The sequence below is a fragment of the Salvelinus alpinus genome, chromosome 1, assembly GCF_045679555.1.
Source record: "Salvelinus alpinus chromosome 1, SLU_Salpinus.1, whole genome shotgun sequence".
Classification (NCBI taxonomy): domain Eukaryota; kingdom Metazoa; phylum Chordata; class Actinopteri; order Salmoniformes; family Salmonidae; genus Salvelinus; species Salvelinus alpinus.
In genome coordinates, this window is record NC_092086.1 from 31001709 (window position 1) to 31016578 (window position 14870).

The 14870-nt window shown below is 44.7% G+C and overlaps 1 protein-coding gene across 4 annotated transcripts in view; it reads right to left on the reverse strand.

Moving 5' to 3' along the window:
• The window catches only part of cep112 (centrosomal protein 112), a 223418-nt gene that overhangs the window by 142794 nt on the left and 65754 nt on the right, over positions 1-14870 (reverse strand). The window lies entirely within an intron of this gene.

Genomic DNA, 14870 nt, shown 5'->3' on the forward strand with positions numbered 1-14870 from the left:
GTGCACCATCAAGAGCATCCTGACCGGTTGTATCACCGCCTGGTATGGCAACTGCTCGGCATCTGACCGTAAGGCACTACAGAGGGTTGTGCGAACGGCCCAATACATCACTGGGGCCAAGCTTCCTGCCATCCAGGACCTATATAATAGGCGGTGTCAGAGGAAAGCCCATAAAATTGTCAGAGACTCCAGTCACCCAAGTTATAGACTGTTTACTCTGCTACCGCACGGCAAGCAGTACTGGAGCTCCAAGTCTAGGACCAAAAGGCTCCTCAACAGCTTCTACCCCCCATAAGACTGTTGCACAATTAATAAAATCGCCACCGGACAATTTACATGACCCCCCCCACACACTTTGTACACTCACTGTTTGTTTGTTACCTATGCATAGTCACTTCTCCCCCACCTACATGTACAGATTACCTCAACTAGCCTGTACCCACTGCACACTGACTCGGTACCGGTGCCCCCTGTATATAGCCTCCACACTGACTCGGTACCGGTGCCCCCTGTATATAACCTCCACACTGACTCGGTACCGGTGCCCCCTGTATATAGCCTCCACACTGACTCTGTACCGGTGCCCCCTGTATATAGCCTCCACACTGACTCTGTACCGGTGCCCCCTGTATATAGCCTCCACACTGACTCGGTACCGGTGCCCCCTGTATATAGCCTCGCTATTTATATTCTTATTGTGTTACTTTTTATTTGAGTCTACTTGGTAAATATTTTCTTCTTCTTGAACTGCACTGTTGGTTAAGGGCTTGTAAGTAAGTATTTCACGGTGAAGTCTACACTTGTTGTATTCGGCGCATGTGACAAATAATTTGATTTGATACATTAGTACACACACACACACACACAAACAAACTTGAACACACACAAACATACATTAACACACACAAACATACATTAACACACACAAACATACATTAACACACACAAACACACATTAACACACACACACACACACATTAATACACACACACACACACACACACTAATACATACACACACACACGAATGATAAAAGACAAAGTGATACATAAACATAAAAGGAGTTTGTATTTTCCCTGTAATATGATTGATTTTGTCCACCGTAAAACCCTCTGCTGTCCATCACTTCTCAGTTCAAACCTTTAATGGTTGTGTAGCAGAAGTGATGGTTAGAGTGATAGCTCAGTACTCAAGGGCTTCGTGTGTGTGTGTCAACAATATAGGGAGTCCCAGCATAAAGAGCTGTCAGAGCAGAGACAGTCTTCAAGTCAGGATCACACTGAATGATACACCGCAGCTATCAAACCTGCCTTCAGAACATGTCTAGTGTGTGTCTGTGTGTGTGTGTGTGTGTGTGTGTGTGTGTGTGTGTGTGTGTGTGTGTGTGTGTGTGTGTGTGTGTGTGTGTGTGTTGGAATGGATGGACGTGAGGGAAGAAGACTCCCTTTGGCCAGGAGACAGACAGACACAATAAACCCAGACTAAGTAACACACAGACTGAAGTATCAGACAAGAAACAACACTGAGAAGTCAAACAGGAGTGACAAACACAGCCCTTTACACTCCTGAACTTTATACATTAAATACACATAGAATGAAACATTTCATTTCAGGACAGAATAATACTCTGACCATCTGGGTCCTGGTCTAAAGTAGTGCAGTGTGTAGGGAACAGTGTGCCATTGGTCTAAAGTAGTGCAGTGTGTAGGGAACAGGGTGCCATTGGTCTAAAGTAGTGCAGTGTGTAGGGAACAGGGTGCCATTGGTCTAAAGTAGTGCAGTGGGTAGGGAACAGGGTGCCATTGGTCTAAAGTAGTGCAGTGGGTAGGGAACAGGGTGCCATTGGTCTAAAGTAGTGCAGTGTGTAGGGAACAGGGTGCCATTGGTCTAAAGTAGTGCAGTGTGTAGGGAACAGGGTGCCATTGGTCTAAAGTAGTGCAGTGTGTAGGGAACAGGGTGCCATTGGTCTAAAGTAGTGCAGTGTGTAGGGAACAGGGTGCCATTGGTCTAAAGTAGTGCAGTGGGTAGGGAACAGGGTGCCATTGGTCTAAAGTAGTGCAGTGGGTAGGGAACAGGGTGCCATTGGTCTAAAGTAGTGCAGTGCGTAGGGAACAGGGTGCCATTGGTCTAAAGTAGTGCAGTGTGTAGGGAACAGGGTGCCATTGGTCTAAAGTAGTGCAGTGTGTAGGGAACAGGGTGCCATTGGTCTAAAGTAGTGCAGTGTGTAGGGAACAGGGTGCTATTGGTCTAAAGTAGTGCAGGGTGTAGGGAACAGTGTGCCATTGGTCTAAAGTAGTGCAGTGTGTAGGGAACAGGGTGCCATTGGTCTAAAGTAGTGCAGTGTGTAGGGAACAGGGTGCCATTGGTCTAAAGTAGTGCAGTGGGTAGGGAACAGGGTGCCATTGGTCTAAAGTAGTGCAGTGCGTAGGGAACAGGGTGCCATTGGTCTAAAGTAGTACAGTGTGTAGGGAACAGGGTGCCATTGGTCTAAAGTAGTGCAGTGTGTAGGGAACAGGGTGCCATTGGTCTAAAGTAGTGCAGTGTGTAGGGAACAGGGTGCCATTGGTCTAAAGTAGTGCAGTGTGTAGGGAACAGGGTGCCATTGGTCTAAAGTAGTGCAGTGTGTAGGGAACAGGGTGCCATTGGTCTAAAGTAGTGCAGTGTGTAGGGAACAGGGTGCCATTGGTCTAAAGTAGTGCAGTGTGTAGGGAACAGGGTGCCATTGGTCTAAAGTAGTGCAGTGTGTAGGGAACAGGGTGCCATTGGTCTAACGTAGTGCAGTGTGTAGGGAACAGGGTGCCATTGGTCTAAAGTAGTGCAGTGTGTAGGGAACAGGGTGCCATTGGTCTAAAGTAGTGCAGTGTGTAGGGAACAGGGTGCCATTGGTCTAAAGTAGTGCAGTGTGTAGGAACAGGGTGCCATTGGTCTAAAGTAGTGCAGTGTGTAGGGAACAGGGTGCCATTGGTCTAAAGTAGTGCAGTGGGTAGGGAACAGGGTGCCATTGGTCTAAAGTAGTGCAGTGTGTAGGGAACAGGGTGCCATTGGTCTAAAGTAGTGCAGTGTGTAGGGAACAGGGTGCCATTGGTCTAAAGTAGTGCAGTGTGTAGGGAACAGGGTGCCATTGGTCTAAAGTAGTGCAGTGTGTAGGGAACAGGGTGCCATTGGTCTAAAGTAGTGCAGTGGGTAGGGAACAGGGTGCCATTGGTCTAAAGTAGTGCAGTGCGTAGGGAACAGGGTGCCATTGGTCTAAAGTAGTGCAGTGGGTAGGGAACAGGGTGCCATTGGTCTAAAGTAGTGCAGTGGGTAGGGAACAGGGTGCAATTGGTCTAAAGTAGTGCAGTGTGTAGGCAACAGGGTGCCATTGGTCTAAAGTAGTGCAGTGTGTAGGCAACAGGGTGCCATTGGTCTAAAGTAGTGCAGTGTGTAGGGAACAGGGTGCCATTGGTCTAAAGTAGTGCAGTGTGTAGGGAACAGGGTGCCATTGGTCTAAAGTAGTGCAGTGGGTAGGGAACAGGGTGCCATTGGTCTAAAGTAGTGCAGTGTGTAGGGAACAGGGTGCCATTGGTCTAAAGTAGTGCAGTGTGTAGGGAACAGGGTGCCATTGGTCTAAAGTAGTGCAGTGTGTAGGGAACAGGGTGCCATTGGTCTAAAGTAGTGCAGTGTGTAGGGAACAGGGTGCCATTGGTCTAAAGTAGTGCAGTGGGTAGGGAACAGGGTGCCATTGGTCTAAAGTAGTGCAGTGCGTAGGGAACAGGGTGCCATTGGTCTAAAGTAGTGCAGTGTGTAGGGAACAGGGTGCCATTGGTCTAAAGTAGTGCAGTGGGTAGGGAACAGGGTGCCATTGGTCTAAAGTAGTGCAGTGGGTAGGGAACAGGGTGCAATTGGTCTAAAGTAGTGCAGTGTGTAGGCAACAGGGTGCCATTGGTCTAAAGTAGTGCAGTGTGTAGGGAACAGGGTGCCATTGGTCTAAAGTAGTGCAGTGTGTAGGCAACAGGGTGCCATTGGTCTAAAGTAGTGCAGTGTGTAGGGAACAGGGTGCCATTGGTCTAAAGTAGTGCAGTGTGTAGGGAACAGGGTGCCATTGGTCTAAAGTAGTGCAGTGGGTAGGGAACAGGGTGCCATTGGTCTAAAGTAGTGCAGTGTGTAGGGAACAGGGTGCCATTGGTCTAAAGTAGTGCAGTGTGTAGGGAACAGGGTGCCATTGGTCTAAAGTAGTGCAGTGTGTAGGGAACAGGGTGCCATTGGTCTAAAGTAGTGCAGTGTGTAGGGAACAGGGTGCCATTGGTCTAAAGTAGTGCAGTGTGTAGGGAACAGGGTGCCATTGGTCTAAAGTAGTGCAGTGTGTAGGGAACAGGGTGCCATTGGTCTAAAGTAGTGCAGTGTGTAGGAACAGGGTGCCATTGGTCTAAAGTAGTGCAGTGTGTAGGGAACAGGGTGCAATTGGGATGAGGTCTATGTCTAATGTTCAGAGTGAAGACGAGTCATTGGTCACTGCCAGACACCCACACAAGTGTGTGTAGATGTGTGTCTTGTAATGTTTTGGGAAAAGAACAGACAGAAAAGGAGAAACATTATTTCTTCCCTCACCACTGCCTTCCTAATTTACCACCAGACAGTCAGATAATAATAATAACAACAACGGGGAAAAGGAGGCAACAAAAAAAGAAAGAAAATAGTAAAACACGTTTTTTCCTCCTCTTTACAGCGTTCCTCTGTCTCTTTGTAATTTTGGTCTCTCTCATGTCGGACATCAAAGATGGCAGAAATGGTTTTTTCCCCCATCGTTGTGAACTCTGTAATTATTAATCAGGCAGGCAATATGATTGGCTTCAGGGTGCTGTGCAAAGCAGACACAAAAGGATGTGAAGTCAAGTCGCACAGAAAAGACGGGAGGAAAAGAGAGAGGTAAACAGTGAGAAGGAAAGGATGCGACAGAAATAGCAGGATTAATTCTTTGAAACTTTCAAATAAGGAGGAAGACAGAAGTTGGGTGTGTTGTGAGCGTGAGAAGAGTGTTGTCACTCCGAGCCTGTTTGTTTGTGTGAGTATGCGTGTGAGTGTGTGCGTATAAGTGTGTGTGAGTGTGTGTGTGTGTGTGTGTGTGTAATAAGCATGTTTTTAACACTTGACAGTTGTATATAGATGAACGCATGAGGCCATCTGAGGAAGTGAGAGTGACCATATGTGTGTGTGTGTGTGTGCATGATGACCGTGTGTGTGTGTGCATGATGACCGTGTGTGTGTGTGTGTGTGTGTGTGTGTGTGTGTGCCTAAATATGTATCTGGGAGCGTGTGAGACAGGGAGCAGCAGTCAGTCAGTCACCATCAATCACAGAGAAAGGGGTGAGATGAGAGGGCAGAGAGAAGACGGAGGGAGGCCTGGCGGAGAGAAGGAGAAGAAAGAGGGGGATGCCAGCTCCTCGGTGGCCTACGGCTTTAAATGGCTTCTGGTCAGAGAAGTGGAAGGAGAGGAGAATCAAATTAGAGATGTGCCATCCTCTCATCCCTCCATCTTAAAGGGATAAAAAGAGGGGAAAAGAGAGGGAGAGGAAGAGAGTGTCTTAAGGATGACAGGGCTTCCTCCTAGCCGCATGCCAGACAGGAGGCTCCAGGGCTCCCGTCTTTTTCCAGACCTCTGAAACCACACGACGCCTTGCCTCACACACACCCATACACATGCACATACACACATACTGTATGCCTCACACACACCCATACACGTGCACATACACACATACTATATGCCTCACACACACCCATACACGTGCACATACACATATACTGTATGCCTCACATACACGTACTCACACACAATGCCTCCCCTCAAGCACACACCCTCCGTTACAGAGCCCTCCGCCTTCATCATGGGACACAGCCAGTCATGATAAACCAGTTACCATCCTTCTATTGAGGTTGTCTTCTACTACTATGAAGCTGATTGAGAAAGACAAGTCCTTTGTGATTACTGAAGAACGGTAGTATAGCATGCTGTCCAGGCCAGTCCAGGCCAACTCAATCAATGAGCTGTTCTGTACTTTAATCATCATGTGTGCACAGAATGTTCTCAATGTATGTGCTGTAATGTACTGCATGTGGGTGGAGTGTCTGACTGCAGGGTACACACACACACACACACACACGTGGAATCTGTATATGGACACATCTGGTCTGGTCCAGCATATGCCAGGCAGTGTGTGTGTGTGTGTGTGTGTGTGTCTGAGCTCATGCAAACGGAATGATAACGAATCCACAGACACATCAAAGGCCCACCCTGAAAAAAGAGGGCGCATATAAAAAGAGAGAAAATGCTAAACTGAAATATTCAACACCCTCAGAAGAAAAAATAAAACAGCATATTTTTTCATTCCTTTCCCAAGAGAGAGAGCGATGGCAGTCGGAGAAGACCATCGAGCTTGGAGGCTTCAGAACTGACATGCAAATATGCCTAGCTATGAGACCAGAGAGAGAATACAGAGGAACTCATCTTGTGGTCCAAAAATCTGTCTGAGGTTAAAGAGAGGAGAAATGAGAACTGCAAGAGACCAGTAACTGACTGTCTGAGAGGCCTGTATGCAGACAGCAGAGCAGGAGGGTAATGGTGATGGTGTGTGAGGATTAAGATACAGGCCTGTTGTTGGGCAGATCAGGCTAAAGGCTGTGTGATATAGAGTTCGCCACTCCACCTCAGCCTCAGTGATAACTGTGAATAAAGGTGTGCCACAGGGATGACTTCCAACTCCCATGCTGTTTATTATGTATAAAAACAACTGTACAAGCCACAGCCCCAACTAGTCTATGGCAACTAGGGAACAAGATAACTTGCCATACATCCCGTCTTTGCTTCATTGCAGCGCCTATAGAAAGAGGAGGAGGCTATTGAGATGCCTGTAACAGTCACTGGAGACGGCTTGTAAATAGTTGCAGATGCAGCTCTATGGAGGAGCAGAGGGAGGAACAGCGGAGGGAGGAACATCAGAGGGAGGAACAGCAGAGTGCATAAAGGGGGGATACAGAGAGGTAAGCAGAGGTATTCCATATCTGGAGGGGATTCTCCCATCTCTGCTATGCATTTATACCACTTTGGATTCATACATCATTCATGAAGTTGCCATAGTATGCAAAATCATCTATGCACTAAACCCATGTGTACAGATATTTACATAATGAGCATTACTTGGCAAAACTATTGTAATGAATGGCTAACAGCCCTGAAGGAAACAGAACCATATTTGTTACTGTTTAACCTTTGTTTATACAGGGTAGTCTCATTGAAATAAACTCTCTGCACCAAGTCTAGAACCAACAGGACTCTGAACAGGTTCTACCCCCAAGACATAAGACTGCTAAATAGTTAACCAACTACCTGGACTATCTGCACTGACCCTGTCTGACTCATCACATATGCTGCTGTTACTGTTTATTATCTATCCTGTTGCCTAGTCACTTATCCCTACCTATATGTACATACACTGTACAGTGGGCTCCAAAAATACTGGCACCCCTGACTGGCAATGCACAAACAATACTTAAAAAAATATAAACAATATAATTAGAGAGAAATTCAAAATACCAACATGTGAGAAATACTGTACTTTATTAATGTTTCAATGGAACCAACCAAAATCGTACAATTATTTAATACAAAATAAATGTCACCAAAATCATTGGCACTCCTCATTTAGTACTTAGTGCAACCACCTCTGGCAAGAATAACAGCATGGAGTCTTTTCCTGTAATGTTTGACAAGGTTAAGGAACACATTTGGAGGGATTTTGGACCATTCCTCTATGCAGATCCTTTCAAGATCCTTCACATTCTTGGGTTTGTGCTTATCAACAGCCCCCTTCAACTCAGCCCACAGGTTTTCGATTGGATTGAGGTCCGGCAACTGAGATGGTCATGGCAGAACATTGATTTTGTTGTCACAGAACCATTTGTGTGTGGATCTTGAGGTATGTTTTGGGTCATTGTTGGAAAGTCCACCTACGGCCAAGTCCCAGCCTTCTGGCAGAGGCAACCAGATTGTCAGCCAAAATTGCCTGATACATGGTGGAAATCATTATGCCATAAATCTTAACCAGTGCCCCTGGACCTCTGGAATTAAAACAGCCCCAAAACACCACTGACCCACCACCATATTTCACCGTGGGTATGAGGTGCCTCTCCTTGTATGCATCTCTGTTTCACCGTGGGTATGAGGTGCCTCTCCTTGTATGCATCTCTGTTTCTACGCCAAACATGCTGATGCTGTGTCTGACCAAAACGTTCAATTTTGGTCTCATCTGACCACAGCACCTTCTTCCAGTCATAATTTAAATGACGTTTGGCAAACTCCAAGCGTTTGCGTCTGTGTCTTGGGGTCAGAAAGGGCTTTCTTCTGGCAACCCTTCCAAAGAGCCTGTGGTTGTGGAGGTGGCATCTGATGGTGCTTTTTGAAACCTGGTGACCCCAAGGCGCCACCAAGGCCTGCAATTCTTTAACAGTGATTCTTGGGGATTTTGATGCTTCTCTCACCATCCTCTTCCCTATCTTGGGGGGCAAAATGCATTTACGTCCTCTACCCGTGATGTTTTCAACTGTTCCATATCTTTCGATTTAAAATAAATAAATGCCCTGACAGTGCTCAGTGTTTTATTCAATCATTTCAAATCAAAGTTTGTCACATGCGCCGAATACAACAGGTGTAGACCTTACAGTGAAATGCTTACTTACAGGATCTTCTTGTTGCCATTATCAGATTTATGAAGGTCTTCGACCATCTGTCTCTTTTGAACTGCCAGTTCTTGTTTTCTTCATGGTGTTGGATGACAAAGGGATACTTGCATGCGTGTTACCTCATTTTTACACCCTAGTGAAATAGGAAGTGATGTAATGGCTCAATATAGTTCCTTAAGACTTAGATAAACTTAAATAAGTTACATTTAATTCCTGGTTTTGGTAGATTGTATTTACAATAATCTTTAAGGGTGCCATTAATTGTGAAACCTTGATTTGGAGAACATTGAATTTTTTATTAAATCAATAAATTATTTTGGTGGGCAGCAAAGGGGGACCAACTCCATATTAATGCCCATGATTTTTGGAATGAGATTTTCGACGAGCAGATGTCCACATACTTTTGGCCATGTAGTGTATGCACAACCTTGGGAAAAGTTCACCTTGCAGAAGTCAACCCACCGGCTGGTGGCCCGACTACCCTAGCACCACTGGCCCATTCTGGGGAGATAAACTCCGTATTAATTCCCATGATTTTGGAATGAGACGTTCAACAAGCAGGTATCCACATACGTTTGGTCATGCAGTGCATCTACCTCCATTACCTAGTACCCCTGCACATCGACTCTACTGGTACCCCGTGTATATAGCCAAGTTATCGTCAGTCATTGTGTATTTATTCCTTGGGTTATTATCTTTCTATAATTTTTCCCTCTGCATTGTTGGGAAGGGCCCATAAGTAAGCATGTTGCTATTAGTCTCCACCTGTTGTTTACGAAGCATGTGATTTGAAAAGAGACAATTTTACACTGAATACCTTTCTTACTTTGTGACTGATTTAGTTAACCTGAATGTAGTAGGCCTTTCCACTAATGGAATCACATCCCAATCAGGCACTCATCATATCTAAACAGTTGATCAGGTCCCACTAGTTCCTTAAACCTTTGTTCTGGTGTAAAGTATTGAGCTGTGGTAACAAACCTCTTTCAACCTAGGCCAGTCTATATGGCCACCAGGGGACTTCCACTATTGAGTCACGTAGAGCTTTCCATTACCCAAGATCCATTTCACAGATCCACTCTTACCATCCCCACCTTCCCTGGACCCCTCCATCCAGCGCCCCGCGCCTCAGCACCATCACCCCCAGCCACGGGCCGCTATAAGAAAGGAGAAGCCAGCTTCTTAAGAGAGATGGAAATGCTAGGGTGGAGGCACTGAGGCAGGGTGTGTTGTTTCTCTCCTTTCATTAGCATTTAGTTGATGTTGATGTTCTACTGCCATTAGGAGCTCATTGTTGTGGAGGCAGCTCATCTGGAGAGCAGGCTGCCTATGTAACTCTCCTTCTCTCCCATTTCTCTGTCCGCAGCACATCCCTCCATCTCTATGCTAATGATCTGAACAGCACTGGGATGAAAGAAGAGAGAGAAAACGGGTTTTCTTCACTGCTTTGTAGTTCTTTATGTTGTTGCTATAGCGACGCGGATATAGAAATCTAACTGACGCAGCCATGCTCATTTGCATGGCGGGATAGAGGTTTTCCTTGTCTTCTTTATTTTGGGAGGGTTCAGAGGAGTGTAGATCACACCTTCCTTTTACAAACAACTCTCATGATCCCAAACAAACAAAATACCTGCTGCCGCTGTCCCGCGTTTACGCAGAAAGTAAAGTGTTTATGCAGAAACACTAACTGAAGCACAAACACAGAGAGACACATCGGAATACTTTAGTCGGATCCACAATGAAACACGGTGTAATAGAAAAGGACCCAAACACACGTGTGCACAGTGCACACAATCTACAAAGATGCCAGCCTGTCTAAGGTATAAACCCAAGCGCCTGTTGGGCATGTCAAGAGGTTTAAACTTGTTTAATTTCATCTCTCATCCTCCCATCTCCTCTATCAGCCACTGAACACACATAAACGCGTACACACACACCTGCGTGCAGTCCTGCTGTGGCTTTGAAGTTCTCCTGGATCATCTTTGAAGGCCTTCACTGTTGCCACGGCAGCAGGTAGTAGGTAGCAGACATCACATCAGACTCTCATTGTGTGTGTGTGTGTGTGTCAAATTACATTTTCTAATCAAATGAAATGTTATTCATCACATGCTTGGTAAACAACAGGTATAGACTAACAGTGAAATGCTTACTTACGGGCCCTTCCCAACAATGCAGAGAGAAAGAAAATAGAGAAATAATAGAAAATAAGAGTTATAATAAATATACAATGAGTAATGATAACATGGCTAAATACATGGGGTATCAGTACAGAGTCGATGTGCAGGGCACGAGGTAATTGAGGTACATGTTTTTTATTGAACCTGTATTTAACTAGGCAAGTCAGTTAAGAACAAATTCTTATTACAATGACGGCCTACCCCGGCCAAACCCTAACCTGGACGACGATGGGCCAATTGTGCGCCGCCCTATGGGACTCCCAATCACGGCCGGTTGTGATACAACCTGGAATCGAACCAGGGTAGTGACGCCTCTAGCACTGAGATGCTAGGAATAAGTGACTAGGCAACAGGAGAGATAATAAACAGTAGCAGCAGCATATGTGATGAGTCAAAAAAGTTAGTGTAAAACAGGTCACTGCAGATAGTTAAATAGTTAACCAAATAGCTACCCAGACTAACTATTTAGCAGTCTAATGGCTTGGGGGTAGAAGCTGTTCAGGGTCATGTTGGTTCCAAAGAGAACAGTCTATGACGTGGGTGGCTGGAGTCTGACAATTTTTTGGGTCTTCCTCTGACACCGCCTGGTATAGAGGTCCTGCATAGCAGGGAGCTTGGCCCCAGTGATGTACTTGGCCGTACGCACTAAATGCTCTCAATGGTGCAGCTGTGGAACGTTTTGAGGATCTGAGGGCCCATGCTAAATCTTTCCAGTGTGTGTGCGTGCGTGCGAATGCATCTGTTTGTGCGCAGGGCGCTCCTTCTCACCCTACCAGACTGAGTTCTTAATTAATTAGCTCAGAGCTCCGATGCGACACTCGCTATTTCTAAGTGTTTAACACTAACGAGAGACCGGCCCGCTTGTTACCGAGCAGAGTGATAATTTATGCGTCCAGATTTACATCTGCTACCTCATCAAATGCGTCCTCTCTCGCGCCGCTAACGTGTCTGGGACACTAGTGACAGATGATAGGGGAATGTATTCATTCTGTCAAGAGAATCTGAATTAAAATGCGCCTTTATCACCGTCTAGTCTTCACAGGGAATATTTGTCCTTGGAACTGAGCGATATGAATAATGTGTCGATTCAGAACTCTGTGGAATGTAAAGGACTGAGATATCAATGGGTTTTTACCTGACAATAGCCTCAATGCATTTCCTTCCTAATAACCACATCAAACTCACATGTCAGGTGTAGAACTCACATTAAAATCATAGAAACACACATTCCTCACATTTTCAAGATTACTGTTTCACATCTGGCCGTGATTGGAAGTCCCATAGAGCGGCGCACAATTGGCCCAGTGTCGTCCAGGTTTGGCCGGGGTAGGCCGTCATTGTAAATAAGAATTTGTTCTAAACTGACTTGCCTAGTTAAATAAATAAATAAATGTCTACCTCAATTACCTCGTGCGCTGCACATGACTCTGTACTGATACCCCATGTATTTAGCCATGTTATCATTACTCATTGTATATTTTTTATTACTTTTATTTTCTATTATTTCTCTATTTTCTTTCTCTCTGCATTGTTGGGAAGGGCCCGTAAGTAAGCATTTCACTGTTAGTCTATACCTGTTGTTTACGAAGAATGTGACAGTAGGACTGTTACGGTGACTGTACTACCTCCACACCGGCAGTCACGAGTCATGACGGCAGTCAAATTCCATGTGACCGTTTAGTCACGGTAATTAAGCTTCTCCAAGCTCTGATGCTGCTGATGGTCATTAGTAGCCTGTCAAACGTACTAACTGCCTGGTACTCAGCACTCTATTGTCCCACTCTGACATTAATGCAAATGTCATCGAAAATCTAATCAAACACTTCATGACAGCCCATGAGCTCATGTGGCGTAAACATTTCCATAGGCTATGCAATTGCGTGAGAAAACAGAGTGATGGCCTCTATTAAAAAGAGGAGGATCTCATCAGCTTTCTAGAGGCTAGGCCTACTATACAGGAGTATAACCTACCTAGCTGGCAGGAAAATGAACCACATGAAAAGCGTCCTCCATTCGCTATTTAAGTGCATAGATGTATTTTTTTCCGCTGCCCCTGTTTCGAGACAGGTACATGATAATGGTCCATTCTAAATCAAAACAAATTGCATACATATATTATTTAGTATATGAATGATATATTATCACTTGTGAATGATGCACAGCTTAAGGCAAGGAACATCGCATGCTTTTTTTGCGACTTTTTCAAATCATAGTCGCATACCTCATGTAGCCTAGCCCATAGGCCTATATGTTTTGATGAGGTTTGTATCACAACTAAAGTGGCCAAATAACTTCTTAAAATTAAGCATATTCATCCGCATTAGAATGGGTGTAGAGCCGCTGCGTGAGTTTCAAGTTTGGGGAAGATCATTTTCAACATAGAAATTCACCTTTATAATAAAGCATTACATGCATAATCGCATTTGTGGTTTTCCTGCTAATGGAACGTTTGCGCTTATAGCCTACTGCCGTGTGCACATTGCTGCGCTTATAATGTGAAGAAATAGCCAGATCGTTTAGCAAAAATGTTGATAAACTTTCTCATCTGTTGCATCAGGCTCATTGCTTAGAACAGTTTCATTTATGCAAGTGGTTGTATTAATTTGGGATCTATCGCATCCCACAACAGTCCCAGACTATGTTCGGAATATTTATTTCTGGCACAGAATACAATAGGTCAACTTTTGTACTATGGGGGATAGTAGATTGACATAGGCTAGTGCTTTTGCTGTTTGTTAGGCCTACTACTCATCTTGTGGGCTGATGACAAATAAAATGTGGACAGTTCTTCTAATATCTTCAATATGCGCATCGGAATTGAATAAGGACGCGCACAGTTTCGTTCCCCGATGTGTCGGTCTTCACTTGTAGCCTGTGAGAAAGACCCAATCACGTGACGGTCTTTGGCTAATAAGAATTGAGCTATCTGAGAGAGCCATGTGAGTGAGAGGTGCTTCGGAGCACGCAGCCGGGAGAAGGGAATTATAATTATTATATTCAGCCCAAGGGCCGCAAAAGGCATGGATTCTTTTAGGGGGGACACAAAGGGGATGCACCGGGAAATTCAAGACATTATCAAGTACTTGTCAAATTGGGAATGAGAGACTGATGAAGTGTGTAGAGCCTGCGCAAAAAAACTAAGCAGAGCTCAAGCCTTTCATGCAATTTTTTCAAATCATCATTAGAGTTGCATCACGTAGCCTTAGAATGCATTACAAATCAAAACATATAACCCAACATTTGTATCACAACTAAAGTTATATAAATTACTCTAAATTAAGCATATAGGAGTACCATTTTCTTTGTTAATCGCTCAACACAAAATAGCTGCATGTGCGCACTCCCTCGAATAATTTGGATAAAATATCCTATGTTCAATTGTATTCTTCATTCTATAAAATAAATATAGAATAATGCTAAGGAATTCTAACCAAATCTTGTCTGCTAAATGAACTAGTGTAGCCCACAGCCATATCGCATAGTCCAATCAGGGCTTAACATATGGACAACTCAGAGTATGCTATTGTGTTCTTCTGAAATAAACTACATTTTCTTCATATCATGTTTCTTTAGACCTGTCTAAAATATTTAATGGATTTATTGTGATGGTGTAGACTATATTAAATGGATTTATTAGACTTTTTAAAAATGTAGATGTTCCAAAGGGTCTGCATCAGTGGCTTGTAGGCTGTGTGTGGAAGCCAGGAGATGCTAAATGTGTTTATGTTAATTAATGGTCATTTACCGGGAGACCAGCAGTTATTTGCTTGACAATCACCGGCTGAAAAAATGTCATGATGGCCACAGCCCTAGTTGAAAGTAGAGTACGGTAAACAGGCTTGACTGGATCTGGGGCAGGGCTGTGTTCCGGGGCCATTAGGAGACTGGTGGGCTGAGGTTAGGGCTGAGACTTGGTCTGGGGCAGGAGCTGAGGCTAGAACTGGGATTGGGGCTGCGTTCCGGGCCGTTAGGATTGAG